This window comes from Podarcis tiliguerta, assembly GCF_965153285.1.
Source record: "Podarcis tiliguerta genome assembly, chromosome: 9".
NCBI lineage: Eukaryota > Metazoa > Chordata > Lepidosauria > Squamata > Lacertidae > Podarcis > Podarcis tiliguerta.
In genome coordinates, this window is record NC_139542.1 from 35,916,923 (window position 1) to 35,939,361 (window position 22,439).

At 41.5% G+C, this 22,439-nt stretch overlaps 1 long non-coding RNA gene across 1 annotated transcript; it reads left to right on the plus strand.

Moving 5' to 3' along the window:
- The first annotated feature begins 4,224 nt into the window (after positions 1–4,224).
- LOC310685478 lies at positions 4,225–13,004 on the plus strand. Its single transcript, XR_014515312.1, has 2 exons — positions 4,225–4,263; positions 12,819–13,004. It is a non-coding gene; the product is annotated as an uncharacterized lncRNA (long non-coding RNA).
- The last annotated feature ends 9,435 nt before the right edge of the window (positions 13,005–22,439 follow it).

Here is a 22,439-nt window from a genome sequence, read left to right on the forward strand (position 1 = left end):
TGTTGTTTCGTAAATGTTCTATGCAGTAATGGGCCTTGCGGAACACAAATACAAATGGGAGCATCTCATTTTCTTCAAGATGTTCTTCATCTGAGTGTCTTGGCAATTCTAGGAACATAGAAATCTGCCTTATACCACATCAGACAATTGATAGGCAATGACTCTCCAAGGTTTCAGGCAGAGGTCATTCCCAGCCCTACCTGGAGATGCAAGGGATAGACCTGGGACCTTCTGCACCAAAACCACGTGCTCCATCCCTGAGCTACTGCCCCTTTGTTATTATGTTCAAGAAATGGCAGGATTTGACACCTGACATGCTTCTTATTACCACTCCTTAGGTGTTCTTGTGAGGTCTTCGATTCACATACTAAACTGACACAACATATGAAGGCAGGATATTGTTTCATTTCTCCCTTGGAACGTGTGGTGGGATTGGCAAATGGAGAAAAGGTTCCGAAGGCAGCTGCTTACAGTACATCAGGAATACAGCTGCACAATTCTAACCACTATTTTATGGAAACTATGCTGAGGAAAAGTTCCTTTGCTCTATGGCTCTGAAGCAACTTGTTCCTGCACGCTCTGTTCTACAGAGGCGATTTCTTCATCACTAAATTATGGAGGTGTTGAGAGAGATTTTGCTGTCTGAACTGCTAGATGTAAAGGACAATATTCAACTAAGTCTAGTGGACTAGTTAGAATCAATGGACTTAAGTTGCTAGTCCTTCGCATTACTCTGAGTGTGGCTAACACTGGATAGCACCCAAATGTTTCTCATATTATCTTCAGAGTCTGGCATTGATGGCTGCGGCTTTATATCATCAGGATTATATTTATTGTATGTATTTCTACATTTATATCCCATCTTTCCTACAAGGAGCTTGAGAGAGTGTACATAGTTCTCCTCCCTCTCCATTATATCTACAAGAATCCTATGAGGTAGGTTAGGTTGAGAGACTGTAGCTGGCCTAGGGTCACACAATGAGACTGAGTGGGGATTTGAACTCTGGTCTCCTGGGTCCATCACTCTAATGTAGGAAACTATCTGATACTGAGTGAGACCATTAGTCCATCTAGCTCAATAGTCATTGTCTGTACTGAGCAGCATCAGCTCTCTAGGGTTTCAGATAGGATGCCATAGATTGAACTTGGGACCTTCTGCATCCAAGGCAGATGCTCTACCACTGAGCTATGTCCCCTCCCCAAGTTCAAAGCAGAAAGCAAGAGTAATCATAGTACATCAGCGACTTCCATCCAAACCTGGAAGTACATTCTCTGAATATGGCATACAGTGATTTACCGAAAATGTTTCAACATCATATATGCTCAGTTTATACTCCTATATGCTTGCGTGGAAACAGAACTAACTAGAACCTAGCTCAAGTCTACTCCTCCATAATTTCTCCAAAGGCCTAAAAACAAGCAGATTTGTCTCCTGGCAGATTTATTTACTTAGAGTCTTAGACATTTCTATGCTACCTTTCACCTATACCGCCTTTCACATCAATCACAAGCCTGTGAGGAACAACTTTAAAAATGCAAGATCAAGGATAAGATTGCAATACATAAAATGCACCTGGAAGGCATATAACTAAAAAATATGCAGTGCAGAATTGTGATATAACTATATCACAATAATTTGTGCACAAGTTTGTACCAAAAATGGGAGCACAGGAAAGAAAATTAAGAAATGTAATTCCTTTTCCTTGGTTCAGTACACCTCCCCCTAAATCTTCTAAATGTGTTGGGGCACATTTAAGAAGTGAAGCTGGCATCCATTTCCTGAACACATCAAAACCATCTTAGGTAGCATTGCGCTCTATGAAGCAGCTGTGGCAATATTTTTAACTCTCTAATATTGCTGCTGTTGATGAATTGTTGTCATATGATCTTCTGATAAATACAGCAAACATCAGCATTACTCAGGTACCAGTCATTAGCTTTCGGCGTTAGCCCAAATTTTAGCTACGTTAACTATAACGGATATGACTAATACTGTACATATATTTCTATATTTATCCTTTTCATTTGTTCACATCGTAAAACTTAAATTGTTTATTGCCTTCTGTAGAAATTGTATTTGGGGATAAGAACTTAAGTTATTTGGTTGTTATTTTGTTCAGCCTTGCCTGAACACCAGCTTCTGGATTAGGGTGGGGTATTTCATTATTTATCTGTATGATGTTGTTATATGTTGAAATTATGTATTTATTTATTTAAAAATATCTTTTCCATTTGTGTATCACTTCTCATAAAACATCCTGCAGCAATTTAAAAACAAAAAACATCAACCATAAAAAAATATATAAACACAGTCTCAAGTCCCATGCAGCTACAGGTTGTTTTGTGTTGAGATTGACATAATCACTTTACTTGATTTATCGTTTTTAATTGGTTTACAGGAGGCAGTTGAGATATGCATTTACCGTGCAAAAAGACTGTGGTTTTGGGGGTGCATGGTGCCTCTTACCCAAGCTGCAAGTGCACATCCAAAGCACCAATTTCCTCTTCTTTCTATCAACACAGTGAAAGTAAAAAAAAAGTTACCACTGAAAAGTAGCTGCAGGGCTGCAGTTCAGTGAATCTGAGGCCGATATAATTGGTAACAAAGTTACGGTAATGTGGTTTGTTTTTAAAAATCTCACCGTTAAGTTGGAGCTCAGCTTTTTCTTGTCTCTAAAACAAGGCGTACTATTATAACACACAAGCTGGCTGCTAGGATTTCCCCAAACCAGATGTCAAAAGGATTTTCCAACAGTAGAATACAGTAAAATTAAAATCAAAAGCATGTTATAAACAAACCGAATTGCTTTATAATTAGAATTTTCCAAGACTGTAGCTTGAAGGCAAATCGGTATATTAAAGACACTGAAATAATTAATTTGGGGTTTTTCCGTTTATTTACTGCCCAACAAGGTAACAAGAAACAGAATGTTAACAAAGAACCAGCTGAAGGGTATTACCCCATTCTACTTTCTAAAACCAAAATTCTAATTTAGGACTTTATTTTCTTTGCTAAACAACAATGGAAAATGAAAACTGCTTCATTAGCAATGAAAGCTGAGCTAGCTCTCTGCGGTAGTAACTGCTGTTGTGTTGCTGCTACCACCCTGCCTTTCTCTCATCCATGGGCAGCCCATGACCTACCTGAATAGGACAGTGAAGAAATGAGATGGAAATCTAAGATGTGCTGGGTTTTAATGAATATCTTCATCCTTCACTAGACTACATCCCCCACATCAGGCTCTTGATTCCCTTTTCTGCTGTACCTAAGAGTATGCACCAAAGTACCTTAAGAACAAAGCGTTCTGCCCATCTGCTTTTGCTCCATACATGCTATTACCAAAAGAATTGCCATTAGACAGGGTCGTTGGCAGCAGTGACCGATGATGACCATTGAAACACGAAGGGCAGGAAGACCAAGGCCACATTCACACCATACGTTTAAAGGGCTATGATACCACTTTGAACATGCATGGCTTCCCCCAAATAATTCTGGGAGTTGTGGTTTCTTAAAGTTGCTGAGACTCTTGAGAGTCCCATGGACTGCAAGAAGATCAAACGCATCCATTCTTAAGGAAATCAGCCCTGAGTGTTCACTGGAAGGACAGATCGTGAAGCTGAGGCTCCAATACTTTGGCCACCTCATGAGAAGAGAAGACTCCCTGGAAAAGACCCTGATGTTGGGAAAGATGGAGGGCACAAGGAGAAGGGGACGATGCAGGACGAGATGGTTGGATAGTGTTCTCGAAGCTACCAGCATGAGTTTGACCAAACTGCGGGCGGCAGTGGAAGACAGGAGTGCCTGGTGTGCTCTGGTCCATGGGGTCACGAAGAGTCGGACACGACTAAATGACTAAAGAACAACAACAAAGTTGCTGAGAGTTGTTTGGCCCCCTACTCCCCCCTCACAGAGCTACAATTTCCAGAGTTCCCTGTGAAGAGGGACAGATAGTGAAGCCACTCTGAATATTGTAGCTCTGGGAGGGCAACAGGGGTACAACTTGTGGTACTCTTTAGAAACTTTAGCTCCAATAATTATTTGGAGGAAGCCATGACTGTTTAAAGTGGTATCATAGTGATTTCAATGTATGGCGTGAATGTGTACCAAGGATAGGTAGAGCCACAGCCAATGACTGGGAGAGCCAGTTGATTCCAGTTTTGTCCCCATCCCCAACCTTCCAAGTTCTAGAAGGGTAACCCTGAGACTTAGGAGGAGGAAGCTGACAGGGCCACCCATTGAACTGGCTGTAAGAAGGCAGGCAGGTGGGGATTACAGATTGTTACTGCCTGATGTTAACATCAGCATGGCTGGGGCTAATGAAAGTTAAGTGTTCAACTACATCTGGAGGATTACAGGCTTCCCACCCCTGGTTTAAATTATCCAGAAGAACCCTATCCTACAAACTCGAAATGAAGGATTAAGACTTGAACAAAATGGACTGTCTACTCAGTTCAGCTTCCTCTTTTTCCAGGCTGTTATATTTTCCGCTAAGGCATTTTTCCTAAAGCTGCATTATTTGCCATAAACATGTGTTCTGCTAGCATGCACCTGTAGTTATAGTAACAGGAATGCCTAGGAATGTTCTCTGGATTTCATCAAGTCGTGTGTATATTGCTGTTATGTCAGGTGTATATATTATGACTCATAACTACTGCTCTTGATGCCGCCTCCAAGCTATAGTTAGGATATTATACAGTCCTGTATCCTGCACCATACTATTTCTTTAACACTGCATTATATTTGTGGCCATGAAGCCTCTAGCACTGAGTGGCTGGGCTGCTGTGATGACATGGAATGCTCCAGAGCATTCCAAGCATAGGCATGCGTACAGGATATGCCAGATGTGCCCCCTACCCAACGTGTCTTTTGTGAGTCCCTGTCTTGCTTAGCTGTAGTCAGCGGCAGCACAGACATTGGGCAGGGTGAATCTACTGCCTTGGACAGCAGAAGCCCCCAAAGCGGCACTCCCGCGGGCTCCCTGCCTGCCCCACCGCATCTTCCAGTGGTGCCAACTTTGGGTGAGATTGTGTCCATTTTTTATGAGATCTAACCCAAAATTGGCACAATCTCACTTGAAATTGGTTCCAATGGCGGTAGCACTTCTCTATCAGTGGCAGATAGGGCAGAGTACACAGCGGTGGCAGAGCAGGTGGTGGCAGACACAGTGGTGGCAGGAGCAGCAGGGCAGAGTGGTGAAATGGGACACACCATCCCTGGCTGCAGTAGAGCGCTAGAGTTCCAACATGGTGACTGCTCCTTCATGCAGCCAACCTCTCCTCTGCCCTTCTCATGCCTCTTATGGTTCTGGGGAAGAGAACCACAGCAGGAGGGGGAGACACCAATGACTCTGCCTGACTTATCTCTGTGGCTTGGCTTCCCTCCTTTCCAGCTTTTGCTCTGAGACTGGGCTTCTCTCGGCCACACACCTCCTCCTCCCAGTCTTCTTCTCCCTCTGACCCCTCATCATTGTCCCACCACTACTCCCTGGGCTCTGAGCCTTCTTCCCTTAGTGGTTCTCCAGCTGGTTCCTTCCACCATTCCTCTGCATCCAACCAGTCCATGAGATCACCTGACAGCAACTGCCACTCTAGCCCCAAGCCAGTTGAGATCACAGGGCCCAAGACACTCAGTTTCCAGGATTCTTTGTGGGGCAGCAATGTGCTTTAAATGTGTGGTGTGGGTGTTTCAAGCAGCAGCTTTTGTGGGGAGGCAGAAGACTGGAAAGAGATCCTGGGAGGTGGGAAAGCTGGAAGACAGGTAGCTGAAGAAAACATATAGTGTAGGCAACAGACTGAGAAGTGCGGACCAAAGGGGAAAGTAAATGAAAGGAGGCTCATAAGAAAGAGCAAGAGACAAGAGGCTGAAACACGAAGAAGCTAATAAAAAAGGGTGGATGTGGAAAAACTGAATATCACACGTAGATTTGAACCTATCAGCTAGTTCTTTGGTTCCAGGCTTCCAGTCTAATCCTGCATTACTGATTTGGCTTGTCAAATGCTGGCATTGTACTCTTCGGGTTTGGCTCAGAGACTGTGCTGCTTTTGCTAAGTGCAATAACCACTCAACTTCCTGTCTTTGACTAGAGCCATATTCACACTGTTAATCTATATGTCATAGTACATCAGAGTATATAAAGGCTGCAAATTCTCCTTGCAAAACAGATATACTGCCAGGAAAGTTCAATATGCAATGGATGCTTCTCCTGCTACACACTGTGGCTGCATATCCAAAAGAAAGATTTAAGCAGTTTTATTCAATCCTAAAGGGGTTGTTCATCAAGATAAACAAAAGGATAAAGTAATAAAGTAATGAAAGAATCAGATGCCAAGTATCCTACAAGAATATTGATAGCGGATTGCAGAAGAGTCCATTGGCCAGTAAAGAACATTAATTTCCTCACTCTCTAGACTTTTATTGGGGTCAAAACGGCAAAAACTGGGAAGCCACGATATCAGCTTTCTCCTAATTTTTTTGTGTGTGCACTCACGCACACACATTACCAACAGAATCTGTGAACAGGAAACAGTGGAGCAACTTTGCTATTTATTCCTGTATTGATATATCTCCAGTAATGTGTATGTGTTTAACTGCAGCATTCCTTTATTTGAAAATTCTGGGCAAGACCCAGAGGTGTTTGTGTATTTAGACCTTTCCAGTATTTCCCAAAGATAGGGATGGAAAACCTGCGGCCCTACAGATATTTCTTCATCCCCCATCCCAGTTAGCATAGTCAGCGGTCAGGGATAATGGGAGTTGGAATCCAAGAACATCTGAAGGACCACAGGTTCTTGGCCTCTGCCCTAAAACCTCTGTCGTATTGATGCATTCCTGACTATACTCAGCATTATTAGCAAACATTGCTATACATGACTCCCCCAAACCCTTTGCCCTTGGTAGCTCCTAAAACTAAAGGATGCACATCATTATCCTCTCATGCACATTTAAGTCTCTCACAAACTATTTCACTAGACAGGCATGTAAGGATCAGTTGTGATTTGGGTCACACTTGGGTAAGCGTGACATCTTTTTGTCAATTATTTTAAAGTTTTCTTCCTCTCCCCCTGCCACCCCTAGGTTTGGCTGTTACTACCAAATTAAAAACACTGCTATTCTATGGTGCAAACAGCGTGAGCTTTTGTGTAATCGTCAGATGTAATTTAATTTGCATATTTTGTTATGTCTAGTTAGCTGCCAAACTTATAAACTAAATGATAAATACAGAGTCTTTGGGGATTTGGTTCAATTAAGCTGTTCTTCAGGGTGGTCTTGATATGAGTCAAAACTGGAAAAATGATGCTATGTTTCCAGAACACCTAAAGTGAACGTAAGTAATTTATTCTATGGCTCTCTGGACTTTTACTGCCATGTATTCATGATGTGCTTCAGCTTTTATTAGATGTTTACATATTTTATGTGCTGGATTTCCAGTCATCATTGATAAAGGCTTAAGAGATTTAGCTAAATGGGATAATTCATTTTATTTAATTAGCAAGTACTCATTGCACATTTTATATAAAGCTCCCAACATAGCAGCTAGGAGCCACCGCCCCACGTATTCTTTTATGGAAATTACAATAAAACATAACCTCATCAGATCACATTTTCTACAAGGGGGAGACATGTGCAACTATGCTGAACATTATAGCTGATTCGTGCACTGTACAGAACCAAATTTATTAAATGTGATCCACAAAGTATGGTTAAAGTAATTGAAATTGTTTTACATAAACTGTTGGTTGAGCACTCCCCCAAATCAAGGAAGCAACCAACACTTAATTAATGTAAGGCAGCCTTGCCCACGTTGGTGCCCTGCAGATGCTCTGTGCTAATGTTCTGGGTGGGGATTTCTGGATGCAAATGGTTTTGACCCAAATTATATCATGCACTCATCTTTGAAAAATTTAGTCAGACTAAATTCAAACATATAAATTCCATGTTTGAAGAAATTGAAATGAGCAGAAAATATGGCACTTGCTAAAGCTTTTGTTGTTGTCTATCTCCGTTTTCTAGAAGCTTTGCTTGTAGAACCCCTCAGGTTCTCATTTTTCCAATCTTAAACTCAGTTCCCTACATTTCAGCAGCAATTTACAATTTTTTTATAAAAAGAAAACCTCGTGAAAATTCTTCAGCGTTTTAGAGTAGATTTCCCCTAATAAACACATGTTTATGTAGCGTCTTATAGAGCGAAAAATATGGTAATTTTGACCAACGTACACATTTCTGCAAGTATTTTCTCCTAATAGAGTGCATCTTTGTATGTTATTTTCACTAATGTATTTATGTTTTTGCACACTTTTACCTAGTATAGTTCATTTTTGTAAACACTGGTTGGAGAACTGCTTCAAAAAATTTGGATGAGTGTGAATTTGGAAGGGTGGCTGATTTGGAAAGTACAAATTTGATAGATTCACCTTTAAATGCCAACTCATTTGAATCCAATGAGTTTCCCCATCCAAAATGGAAAAAAATTAGCAACCAGGTGCATAAGAAAAAAGGTGTTTAGACTACACACATATATACTTTTTGACATTTTAATGTATACAGTATTGAAACGCTACCATTATAAAATATGCATGGGGAGGGGTTATCTTCATGAAAGTAAAAATCTGATCCTAAAGCTAGACCTCCCTGGAAATTTTGAGTCAGTAAATCTGGATTTCTCACTTGGGCCTAGTTTTAAAGACCATTTTGCTTAAAAAACAAAACAGATACAATAGTGAATGTGACCCCAACTTTAATACAAATATAAATAATCCTATAACTATAAAATGTCACAGAATAAATGGAATATGGATGCTAATTCAAGCAATTGAGTTTCTGTAATACAGACATCCCTATAAATGTCCTGTTAATACTAATAGAAATGGCTTTATTGCAAAATAATAATAATCCACACACCTATGGCTTGTTTCATTTCCATTTTATACTAGTTGTAATGACTTCAGCCTGGAGCATTTCCTGCAGAATAATGACCGGCTGTGTTTAATGGCCCCCAGTTGAGCCTTGGGCCATCAACTCCTCTTAACCAGCCATTAATCTCAAGGAAATACCTCCCATCTCAATTGTTATTGCAGATCTCTGTAGGAAAAATAATGTGGATTTTTTCCAATCAAAATGTAAATGCCACTATGAAGTTCTCTCTGTCACAGAGTTATGTCAGACACAATATGTTACAGAGATTAAGAAATCGTTCACTTCCATTTCTTTAATACTATTTCCCAAAATCAACTAAACAAAGGTTCTCTTGATCAAGGGTTTTCTCAATCTCGATCTCCACCCTGCCTTTTAAAACTTTTCTGAAGAATCTGAAGTCTGAGAGTATCCATGTCAGCGAATAATACAAGTGCTTTAAAATATTCCGCTGCATCTCTAGTTGGTCTCTACTCTGTCTTTGATGCAAAAGATCTGAATCAGGCAACTCTAGGGGATTAGTTGTCTAAAGTTAGCCCTAGTCCTTTCATGGAATAAGGACTTGACTCAAGTGCCGGACACAGTGGTGATTACACATCCTTTCCTAGCCACCAAACCCCTGGTCTTCCCTTGGTTTTCATAGAAGAGTGCAGGATATGATATAGTTGTGATGATGGCTTGAACATAAGTGGAGCAAAACTTGGTACAAAGCTGTCCTAACGTGTCTTAGAACCATCTGAAGAAATGATGTTGCGTCTCAATACATCTGCATGGTCTCATCCAACAGGGCTTTTCCAGATGGAAAGGGACTTTTATTTATTGGTTTATTTAATGCAGCCTCCTTTGCCATGTGGTGGCTAGGGAAGAGACAAGTAGTCTAAAACATCTAGAGGGTGCCAGTTTGGCAAAGACTGACTTAACAGGTTCATACCACATCCCTCAACAAGCTCCAGGACAGAATTCAACAAGTCAAAATTTCAATAAAACAGAGTAAAAAATATGTAACATAAAAGAGTAGTGAAAAGTTGTCAATAGATAGAAACAAACACAAAGCAATATAAAAGTAATGTGTGGAGGCTTAAGAACCCTGGGGAAGAAGAAGAAGAAGAAGAAGAAGAAGAAGAAGAAGAAGAAGAAGAAGAAGGTGGTAAGGTAAAGTATTGGCTTATTCTCAAAATGACATCCAGTTTGGTACCAGGCAAGTCTCCCTGCAAAGCGTTTTCCATAGCTGGGATATACCACAAAGTTGATCATTTCCCTTGTCACTCTCCACAACATTTCACATGGTACAGGCAACTAAAGAAAGTCCTCCACTAAAAATCCCAGGGTGTGGGCTGGCACCTGGCACATATGAAGACAAAGAGTCCTTCAGGTGCCCTGGTCCCAAGTCATGAATATCTTTAAAGGTCAAAAACAACACTAAGATGAGCCTGGAAACGAACTCAGTTCCAGTGCATTTGGTGGTACACAAGTATAATGTGAACTTAGTTCTCTTCCAGAGGTATTTTGGGCTGATATCCATTACAAAACCATCTTCAGAAACAGCCCCGCAGGTAGACTACAGTAATCTACTTCTGGATGTTACAGGACATAGATCCTTGAGGGTAGGCTATTTCTGTTTTACCACTCTGAATTGGTAAAATGCAGTCCAGAGGCAACCTGCTGTTACTAAGAAGCTTGGTTCAGCTGGAACTCTGCACGGGCCCTAGGATCATGTTTCTCTTTTGGCTTTGCTCTGGGTAATGAATGTGATGCCATTGCAAAGTAACAGAGAAGGTAATGCTAGTTTAAGGATAGTATCTCACAGCAGCAGCTATGCATGGAGTTGAACAGTCACATGGAAAGCAACGTACGTAGGTGCAAGGTTCATTTGTCCTCAGAACCCTTGCAATATCTCATGCAAACACACCTTTATTTGGTCCTAAAGGCTTCTTTCAGCAAATATATTCTACTGGTAATTAGACTAAGCCTAAATCTGCATAGTTACTGCCTTTCTCCATGAGGGAAACCTCAGTTACTTTGCTGTAACGTCTGCTTTGCCAAAGCCCCTTACAACTTCCTTGCCACTTTGCAGCAGGAGGCTATTAGCATTCAGAGTTCCCTTCCATGAAGACTTGTCATTAAGGTAATCAGCCTTGGTGTTACAGTGAACGCCCATCAGGAAGTTTCTTTTCTATAACTGGACATCTTGCAGATCATCACACTGTTCCAAGATTCAGTCTCATGGGCTTAATGCTCGCTGGACAGCTCCACGTGTCTCCTTTCCAAACTTGCTCTGACTCCATGGATGCTGCAGCTAGCTCCCTTCCCTTGGCTCTTGTGCTTGTCTCCTCTGTTTCTCAGCCACATTTGTTATTTTCTTTGGTTGAATCCAAACCCTTGTGAGATGCAGAAGCCAGTTTTATCCCATGAGGAATTAAATCAGCTGCTCCATCCTCACTCGAGCCTACTAGGTGTCCTTTCAGAAACCAGAGGAAACTAGCTGTCTCTGCAACCTGTGAAGAACCCACCGCCCAAGTCAACTGACTCACTGCCAGAGTCCCAGAATGAGTTGGAACTGTGCCACCACAGGTCACAGTAAAACTCAGAAAACTTCTCTGCCTGTACCCTAGCATCAGCCACCGCTCCATATATGGCAACCTCTGCACACTATAATGGGATTTGTGTCAGTATGAGCTTTCCAACAAAGCAACATAGACTTCCATAGCCTGCATAACTTATGACAACTAACTATGGTGTTATTTTTGCACCTCAAGCCACAAAGCCATTTTATTTAGGTTCAACAGAGTTTTGTGGAAGTTCACTGCTATGTTTTTTAAAAAGCAATAACACTTACTAGATATTTTGAGTTATTGTATTGGTTTCATTTAAGGTCAATGTTTTTTTAAAAATGCAAACAGTTCTACTAGATCAGAAATTAAAAAGACTGAACATGCTGTTAACAAGTACACCAAGAAACTTATATTAAATGGGTACTCAAAAAAAGTACAGCATTAGCCAAAGATTTTTCACCACCCTTACAAATTTTAAATTATTTTAGCCAATTTCAACATTTAAAAAACTTTCTCTGGTCTCAGGCGGGCCATTAAGTCTATGCGTCAGTGATTCACAGTCTGCTGCTAGTCAATAAAATCTGGTTTTAATTCTATGCAGCTTTTTAATACAAAAATCAAGTGAAGTTTAATACTTTAAAGTTTTCTCAAGACTGAACAAAGGGAGAAAATATGTCAAAGACATACAAATTAAGATGACTCACATTCTTTACCACCTGTTTGTTCCTTTCATAGATTGGTCCCCAGTCCCCATTACTATAATATACACTATTATACTGTACAGCATAATTTAGGAATCAATAACTTAAATTCCTAAGACCAAAATGGTGACTCATTATTCTGGTTCTGGATGCCATCGCCATCGCTTTCTTTTAGAACATTGACTGTTATCTTTCAAACTCCTTTCCGTTTGTTATGACACTTAACAATAAAATAAGGTTTCATACAGAACTACAGTCTACAAGCACTCTACTCTGTTGGGAGTGAAGACAGATATAATATGAACAAAGTACCTGAAGTCAATTCCGGAGTCACAGCCTGAGCCTGACTTCTTCCTGGTTTTGCCAATGACAGATGTGCATGCCAGCACATGGAATGCTCCATTGCTCCATCAGCCATGAGATTTTCTTTTTCTTACATGCTTCTGGCAGCTGGCAGCCTTTTGTGGGCAGGTGGGCGGAGTGTCACATGTATTTGTACCTTATATTATCATCCTCAGCCAACTTTTGGAAAATTTGCAGAACCATTTTTTTCAGAGCTCAGTCCCTGCAGAGGAAAGGTATATTTGGACTGTGAGCAAGAACCTTCCAAGTTGGCCCTATTTTTCTAAAAATGTCACATCTCTTCACTTGCAGGGTCCAGTGGATGTCTAATGACACTACAGAAGAACAAACGTGAAAGCCAACAGAAGATAAATATGGCAACATCCCATTGAAATCAATGTGGCTTAGTCTGCAATTCTATTCAATTCAATTAATAGAGAAGAAACTCCATTGAACACAATGGTACATTTCTGAGTAAACATGTATCAGATCGCATGTATAGACATGAAGGTTCAGTTGCCTTTTTTTTTCTGGATTGTGACCCAAACGCACATGAATGTGAAATTTCTCTCTTTACATTACATGAATTAAGTGGATAATAATTTGCACATAGACCTTGTGTGTCTCTCTTGAGGTTATGGAAGTATTTTGTTCATTAGCAAGAAAAATTATTGGTGCAATTTATTATAATTAAATCCTTATGCACTGTGGTTAGAAAATGGTTTATGTTGGCTACACCCATTCTCCTGTGTGGTATGAGGATACCATTTTGAGCAGTTTAAAAGAGGAATGCAGCACTGACCTTTCCCATATCCCTCACAGTAAGGTTCCTTGCAGCTGAAGCTAGGACTTAACATGGAGCATGTGGAATGGATTTTCCTAGTCATGGAGCATTTGGGTTACAGTAAAAAATGATGATTTTTGCAAAGGCACACTAATTTGACAAATACCAACATTTTTGTGAGACCAGAGTTTGTTCCAAACCTGAATGTGTGTGGTTGCACACAAATATGCTAAATGGATGGTGAAATTGCATTTGTCTACAAGACTGATGGAGAGGTAGAAATTGTGGGCAGACATGTCAAACGCTTGGGATGTGTACTTGGAGAGAGGTTCACAATCCGCAGTGATAGTTATGCTAATGACAGGTAGTGTATTATTGCACAACGGATTTACATGGGTGTCTTAACTCTTGCCTCATTGTTCAGATAAGAAAATATGAAAAATGGGCAACCACATCTAATCCATCACTAGTACAAATCCCCAGTGTAATTAAATGAAAATTGGAAACGCTTCTGCCTAATTCAAAATAGCCAATGATGACAGTTGATTCATTAATGAAACGAAGTTTCTGCGTAATAATTTATGCAATTGACCGATTCATTATGTCAGTGATGAAATGTTCTGCCTAATTCAGGAAAGACTTTGCTTATTCCATGAAGTAAACAACAATGTTACCAGTCTGCGAACTAGGCAGTACGGTTATATAACTCGGGGAAAGTATCTGCATAAATCACAAATTACACATTTTGTTATATTCCATGAACAAAGCATATTTATATTGTTTTTAATGAACAAAACAATGTTGTTAACCACCGTGAGGAAAATGCCAAAAGTGGGATAGGAATTCCTAAAACAAAACAAAAATACACAAAAAAACCCCACCCCAATTAAAATTAAATGTTTCAGTAGACAACACTGTGACTGTCATTTACCCCTCAGCTCCATCAGGATCTGGCATGGTTCGACAGCCCCAGATGCAAAAGACTGAGGAGGAAGGAACAGGTGCAGATGTGGAGAATGGAAGGGCTGAAGGACTCTAGACATCAGAGAGAAAGCAGACCTGCTAGCTCTCCCCAACACCCCTCCTGTGGAAGCAGGAAAGGGAAGATCCTTCAACCAACTAGAGGGAAGGACAGAACAGGATGAAGTGATGGCAAAGCTGAAGGCAGAGGGGTAAATATAGTCTTCTTGCTGACAACCAGGCAACACCTTTAGATACACTCCCCTCCCCAAGATGGTATGTGCATGTGCAGAGGAACTGTAGAGGGGGAGAGTTTTGTAAGTGATCTCATCCTGTTGAAGGATGGTTGTGTCAACTGTTAGGACATCTTTGTACCTTCCATTCAGTTACAAACCTCTTGCCCTGCTCGTGTCCCATGGAATTTTGACTTCTGGTCCTTGTGCTTGCTGCTGAGCTATTGGCCTTAACAAAGATATTTTCTTTACTTTCAAGGAAGAGTTGCTGTCGTCACATTTTGAGCCTGCAGTAACTTTATAAAATGTGTTGTTACAGCTACTGGGCAACTGTCTAGTTGTAAACTGATTGCTATCCTTAGTCAGATGATATTCAGGGAATGATTAGGGATTAATGAGAAATCTGATTCAGTTGACATTTAAAGATGAACCTCCCTAAATCACACTTTCTGGGAGGGAAACCTGAGAACTGAAACACAGCCATCCTTCAAAATTTATACTTCTCCAGATTTTGCAATACAGTTCTCCAGTCAAGGAATGTGTATAAAAATACGTATACTACAATATGTGTGCATAGAAAAGCATATTTTGTGAAAAGAACATTGTCAGGGAGAGGCAAACGGGAAAAGATGAAAGGACAGAAACCAGCAGTTATAGAGAGCCTAAAGAGATTATCAGCAGCTTGTCATCTGAAAGTGGGTCTGCTGTAGAGGGGGAGGAGGATGAGCCTGGCACAAGTCAGTTGGTACACAGAGGAAGTAAGGGGAGGAGTTTTCGCAGACTTGCATGCTGGATGCGGAAAAGGAAGAAGAAAGATTAGAGGCAGCAACTGCGCACAAGGGGAAGGACGCTAATTGAAATGCTGGAGATGTACGTTTGAACTTTGTCAAATAAATCAAACTGGCTGGGAGCCCGGGGTCTTATCTATGGCCAGCTGGGCAGCATTAAGCCTCTGACAAACATATAAAAAGGAAATTATATTAGGGATAATTGCTTTGCAAAAGTTTGTGTATTAGGCAAAATGGCATCCAAAAATGTGTAAATTAGGAGAAATTCGTGCTAAGATGCTGATGAATTTTCTTGAGGACGTTTAAAATACCTGGAACCAGTCAAAATGGGTGCAAAAAGGATGCCGAAATGGCAATATTTGCCAGAGTGTAACACCACAGGTGGAGATTGGGAAGGATGGGTAGAGAGAGGGGTGGCCCATCCTGAATCGCCGTCTGAGGCAAAACAGGAAGGTGCCTCCCCACCCCCGCAAAAGCTCTACACACACACCGCTGAAGCTTTCTTTACCTAGGTCAAATGGCAGTGCCCAAAAAGGAGCAATGTTAACAGGTTCTGGTAAAATCTCACGGAGCTCTTGTGAAATCTCACAAGATTTTTGCGATATCTTGCCAGAAGCTGCTGCTGCTTCACCGCCACCTCTTTAGGTTCTGCCACCTTAGGCAGCTGCCCCATCCTGCCTCATAGGTGGACCAGCTCTGAGTGGAGGGATACGGCCACCCAATCCACACAGACAAGACACACAGAGCCCATCAAAAAGTGAGGTAAGACTGCAGCCTAACTTGAGTAAGATATATTGATATTGTTGCCACCTAGTGCCCAAAAGACAAATCCCTTTGTTTATAAAAGTCAAGACTAAGAATGCTTGAGTTGAAGGTGCGTCCACCACGCTTCAAAATGTGACGGACATGCAGATAAAGAACAAAATTTAGCACAGTCATTACTTAACATTGCTGGCATGGACACAACATGAATGTGTTCACAAGTGGCCAAAGTTGCCAAAAACAGGAAGTGCTCTTTGACATGAATAAGACAAAAGAAGGCCGGTTGTTCAGTTCATCCCTGCCTGAATTTTTTAAAGTCCAAAACTGTTAGTAGATGAACTCATAATTGGCACAGACAGGGTTATATGAAGCTATGTGTTCAGTAATCTGGAAAATGTTGTTTTATGGATCTGTCATGACATAAATTATGCTAATGTAGTATGAGTTTAAAGCACAATACTTAACAGAGCTTGAGAGAGAGAAATATTGGCTATGGGAAAGGCACTAAGCAGGCTGGAACACAGCCTGGGTTACAGTTCATTAATACATGGTGAAATAAACAATATATAGAAGGGGGAAAGAGTGGACTGTTTCCATGATTTGCACTAGATTTATTCCTGTGCCGCAATATGTATGTTAAAAAAGGTGCACGGGAATTTCTTGCTGAAAAATAATACCAGGAATTATTCTTCAAACCTGATCAACATCTCCACCATACCTGATTTCTCATAAGATTGACACCAGCGCTAAACAAGTAATCAAAACCAATTTTAACTACCGTATTTTTCGCTCTATAAGACTCACTTTTTCCCTCCTAAAAAGTAAGGGGAATGTTTGTGCGTCTTATAGAGCAAATGCAAACTGCGCAGCTATCCCAGAAGCCAGAACAGCAAGAGGGATTGCTGCTTTCACTGCGCAGCGATCCCTCTTGCTGTTCTGGCTTCTGAGATTCAGAATATGTTTTTTCCTGTTTTCCTCCTCCAAAAACTAGGTGCGTCTTGTGGTCTGGTGCGTCTTATAGAGCGCAAAATACGGTACTTGTTACAACAGTGGGTGAAAGTGGGTGTGGGTTACAAAAGTAGGCGAAGTTACCATCCTAGCTGAAAAGGAGTGAAGACGATGTGATCAGTTATGTTGCTGCGACTGCTAAAACTTGCAATGTGTGGTCCATTGTACAGTAGATATGGTACTACAATTAGTCTTGGGCCAACAAACTGCCTAGTGATTTTCATAAACAGGCTAGATGAGAGGATGGAGGATGTTAAGGATGTTATTAAATCTCCAATGACAGCAATTTCAGAGATAATATAGGTCAGCCATCATACACTATTAATTGGAATACCTTATGAGCTACAGTAGATTTGGGAGCTATAGGCACAAGGTACAGGGATGTAATGTGCTGAATAATCTCAGTAATAAAGGTAAAGGTACCCCTGCCCATACGGGCCAGTCTTGACAGACTCTAGGGTTGTGCGCCCATCTCACTCAAGAGGCCGGAGGCCAGCGCTGTCCGGAGACACTTCCGGGTCACGTGGCCAGCGTGACAAAGCTGCTCTGGCGAGCCAGAGCCGCACACGGAAACGCCATTTACCTTCCCGCTAGTAAGCGGTCCCTATTTATCTACTTGCACCCGGGAGTGCTTTCGAACTGCTAGGTTGGCAGGCACTGGGACCGAACAACGGGAGCGCACCCCGCCGCGGGGATTCGAACCGCCGACCTTTCGATCGGCAAGCCCTAGGCGCTGAGGCTTTTACCCACAGCGCCACCCGCGTCCCTAAAATCTCAGTAATACCAAGTGTATTAATTAATAACATAATTTAATGGAAAGTTTAATAGTACAAACTGGTTGTGCTGGGAAGATTTGTTACCTGGGTTATAAATCTTCTATCTGTTTTATAATGTAAATTTCTTTGGGATGCCTCGTATGAAACAATTCATAAATTAACTTTAAAAATGATAATCTTTAAAGCAAAAGCAAAGCAGGCAGATGCTTAAAAGGCCTAAGTTGAGGTGTTTTTCTTAAAGAGACAAACTTCAGTTCAATTTGTTTCTTTTCCATTAGTATTGGGGCTCTGAATATATCTGGATTCACTAGTATACATGGGACCCCATTTTCAACCTAGTTTTGTACAAGGGAAGCAACACCTGTGTAGTAAAGTACATATGTATATATATTTTAATCAGAAAGCGCCTAGAGCAAATGGTTTCAACATCTGTAAACCCTTCTCACATCTTGGGCTATGTATTTATTTACTATTATTATTTTGAAATATGGTTGGTTCTGCCATAAGTTCAGTCAGAGTTCATAAGGGCTTGATGTGCCTTTGGTAGAATTCTTTAGGGATAAAGTAGTTTTATTCTCATATCCGAAATTCCTGAACAAATTGGCATCTGAATTTGATCTAAGTGACTGCATCAACCTGCTTACATTTTCTCTTAGAACAAATATTTTAAAAAATAACAATCTAAAATCTTAATTCACATATTTACCTAGAAACAGCTGTGACACTAACATCTGGAGTATTTGTAGCACATGTAGAATAATCCAGGAAGGTGAGTATTTCTTCTCAGAATATATTTAAGAGGTTTAATGTCAGCGGATAAACTTTGGTGACTTAGCACCTGTCAGACTCTGGATGCAACCCCATTCTTGAGATATGCCGGCTGCAGGATGGGATGGGGGTATTATTATACAGCAGTCCAACTTCAAGATGTGCACAGTCCACCAGTAAAGATCTATAAGCATAATTTTGCAGATACATCAGCACAAGTCCAGGTTGGCATATTTGTATTGCTGATACAACTTCACCAGTGAAGGGACGTCCCAAGCTACGTGGAAATGGGACCATGATAGGAAGTTGTCAGGTCGTGTGCTTCCTCAGATCCTACCTCCAACACTGGCAAGTTATGGAGTAAGTCAAACTCCACTGACTGAACTTAATGGAGAGCAAAAACCACCATCTTCCAATTTACCCACTTTGCCACAATGAAGTAGAGAATCCAGACTAATTTGGCACCCTGTCATAGCATGCCAACACTAGTAAATAAATTATTGACAAGAAAACCATAACTCAGAAGACAGGGTGCAAATATTGTGAACCCTTAGAACACACAATGGATCAATTTGGTGGCAGGAATGATGGAGACAGAACACTTTGTATTAAAAAGGGAACTTTTTGTTCAACTAGGCCACAGAACACGAATGGGAAGACTTTACAATATGATTGATACTTCCTTTTCAGTTGAGAATAAACAATCCATGTTTTATCCTCATGTACATCTGATGTAAGAATTATGTTTATGAACTGGATGCCATGAGAGGTTGCAGGCACAGCTGCTCATAAACCCTGATAAATACTTAATTTAGCATGACACTAAAGGGAAAGGAAATAATTTTTATCTGTTCATTAGTCATCCAGCTACTGGGCTAGCCCTGCATAAGTTATACAGACCACATTTCAATTTCAATGTGGCTTATATTTTACTGCTTCCTTCTCACTTAGTTAAACTGGGAGGTGTGCGGCTGATAAGGTTTTTATGTACTCCTGCATTACCTTTTTCTTTCTTAACATCTCAAGATGTTGCAAAGCACAAGATGTTGCTGGCAATAACATTCAGAGTGAGCCTTGAGCTCAACAAATTTCACAGATCCACATGGTGCAATTTCTAGCTGTTGCCAAAAGGAAACGAATGCATTTGATTTGCAAATTTGAAAAGCTGTGTTTGTGTCAGCCTCACAGTTTCCACAGCACCAGCCTTAAACTGATAGCACATGTTGCAAAGGGAAGATTTATGGAACCCACCTAGTGAGCTCTGATTCTTCTGATCATCTAGTAGTATACGTGTATATCATAGAAGCATCCAGTTAACATCAGAAAAACTCATAAAATGAGAAAGAATAATCAGTTTTGCAGCCTATTTTACATTAAACCTAAGAAAAAAGATATCCCTCTGCTCCTTCTCACCTGTAAAACCAGTGGTGCCTTTTCCCCAGTGCACAGAAGCTGCATGCACAGAAAAAGATATAAAGAATTAAGACCATGCATATACATGCTTGCACAGGTATGTATACATTCTGCACATACTTGTTCTACTGACCCTGTCACAACTTCCAAGGAGCCAGTGCCATCAAGAAGATCACAGAATGCAACCTTCAAGCTGACTTTAAAAGATAAAGGGTAAAGGGACCCCTGACCTTTAGGTCCAGTCGTGGCCGACTCTGGGGTTGCGGTGCTCATCTCGCTTTATTGGCCGAGGAAGCCAGTGTACAGCTTCCGGGTCATGTGGCCAGCATGACTAAGCCGCTTCTGGCAAACCAGAGCAGCGCATGGAAACGCCGTTTACCTTCCCACCGGAGTGGTACCTATTTATCTACTTGCACTTTGACGTGCTTTCGAACTGCTAGGTTGGGAGTAGGGACCGAGCAACGGGAGCTCACCCCATGGCGGGGATTCAAACCACCGATGTTCTGATCGGCAAGTCCTAGGCTCTGTGGTTTAACCCACAGCGCCACTTGCGTCCCTAAGATGACTTTAAGACATGTTAATAACATATACAAAACAGAGTGTATTTTGGAAAGTTGTTATTCTGTTTGCAGTGGATGTGGACATCTCTTAAAATATCTTAACCAAATTTTGAGGATGATGGTTCCTAAGATCAAGGAACAGGTTTTCATCGATGGTGGGCTGAACCATTAAAAACTGCAATTAGGCTGCTAGCTAATTGAAGTAACCCATGTACTGCTTCCGTGGAGCCACTTTCTGGGTGCTTCAGTCCATGCTAGGCCCCTTCCATCTCACAGGGATAAAGAAAGGCGATAAAATATGTACAAAAACATTATTTACTTATTTGAAAATTATGGATCTCCTGTTGTTGATATCCAAGGCAATGAACAATTAAAGTCCAAAGACATGCATCATTATATACAATCACATAATTAAAAGAGAAACAAAGAAAAAAGAAAAAACACCCTAGTAGTGTTAAAGACAACATCCATTGGGGATGCAAAACCATATGGAGCAAATCAAATAAATAGGATAGACTTGGCCTGGTGCCTAAAGAATAGCTGGAGAGGCAGTAGGTGGGTCTCCTTTGGGAAGGAGATTTATTATTATTATTATTATTATTATTATTATTAAGCACAGAAAGACAGACACAACCCCAGAGTTTTTCCTCTCTCTAGTAGCTGTCCACCAAATCTCTGAAGGTGAGGGCTTCCAGGAGAGGACATTTAATTTATTAATTTGTTTAACAAAATTTATACACTACTTGATTGTAATAATACCTCTAAGCAGGTTTACAGGAAATATTAAAATCACATTACAGTGGTACCTCGGGTTAAGTACTTAATTCGTTCCAGAGGTCCGTTCTTAACCTAAAGCTGTTCTTAACCTGAAGCACCACTTTAGCTAATGGGGCCTCCTGCTGCCGCCACGCCGCCGGAGCAGGATTTCTGTTCTCATCCTGAAGCAAAGTTCTTAACCTGAAGCACTATTTCTGGGTTGGCGGAGTCTGTAACCTGAAGCATATGTAACCCAAGGTACCACTGTATTACTGTTAATATTAAAATTAACAGACACCTCAACAACTACACGTCAAGATCCAATAGGCCTGCCTCAGCAAAAATGTTCTTAGCAGGTGCCAAAAAAAAAAAAAAAAAGAGTATGGAGAAGGCGCCTGCCTGATGCCAACCGGCAGGGAGTTGCAAAGTGTAGCTTCTGCCACATGAAAAGATCTTGCAAATGCAGGAGGAGTATTATGCGGCACCTGTAACTGTGCCAGTTCTGCAGAGCGGCCAAGTGGGCTACCTCACACTATACTGAATTAATTGAAAGCACAGGAGGTCTGAAGGCACTGCAGAGTTAGACCAGGCCAAGAGGGTAATCTAATCCAACCCCTTGCAATGCACAAATCTTTTGACGAGGTGGTGGGGGGTCCTTCTATTCTTGAGTCCTGCTCAAGAAGGGCCCCTGGGGCCACGGGCTGGCTATTCCCTCAAGTTTCCTCACTCGCCTCTTTCCTGTCCCTCCTCACAGCGGCTGCTGCTATTGTCGCTGCCGGACCTTCCTCCCAGCCAACGGTGACTGCTGCTTATGTGCCCACCCCCCAAAACCCGCCACTCTCTTTCTCTGCTCCCTCAGGCAGTTCGGACCAGCGCGCGCGAGCGCGCCGACCAGTCAGCCAGCCGGCCCGCCAGTCGCCTCGTCCGTGCGCGCGCGCCTTCCCCGCGCGCTCGCGCCCCGTGACCGTCCGCTTCCCCTCTCTCCCCAGCGCGCGCGCACGGCCACACACGCACGCACACGCTCTCTCGCTCTTCTCCCCGCTAGTCCCTCTTTTCGGTGACGTGAAGGGGCGCGCGGTGGCAGCACCTCCCCGCGCGCTGCTTAAAAATAAGAAGAAAAGAGGG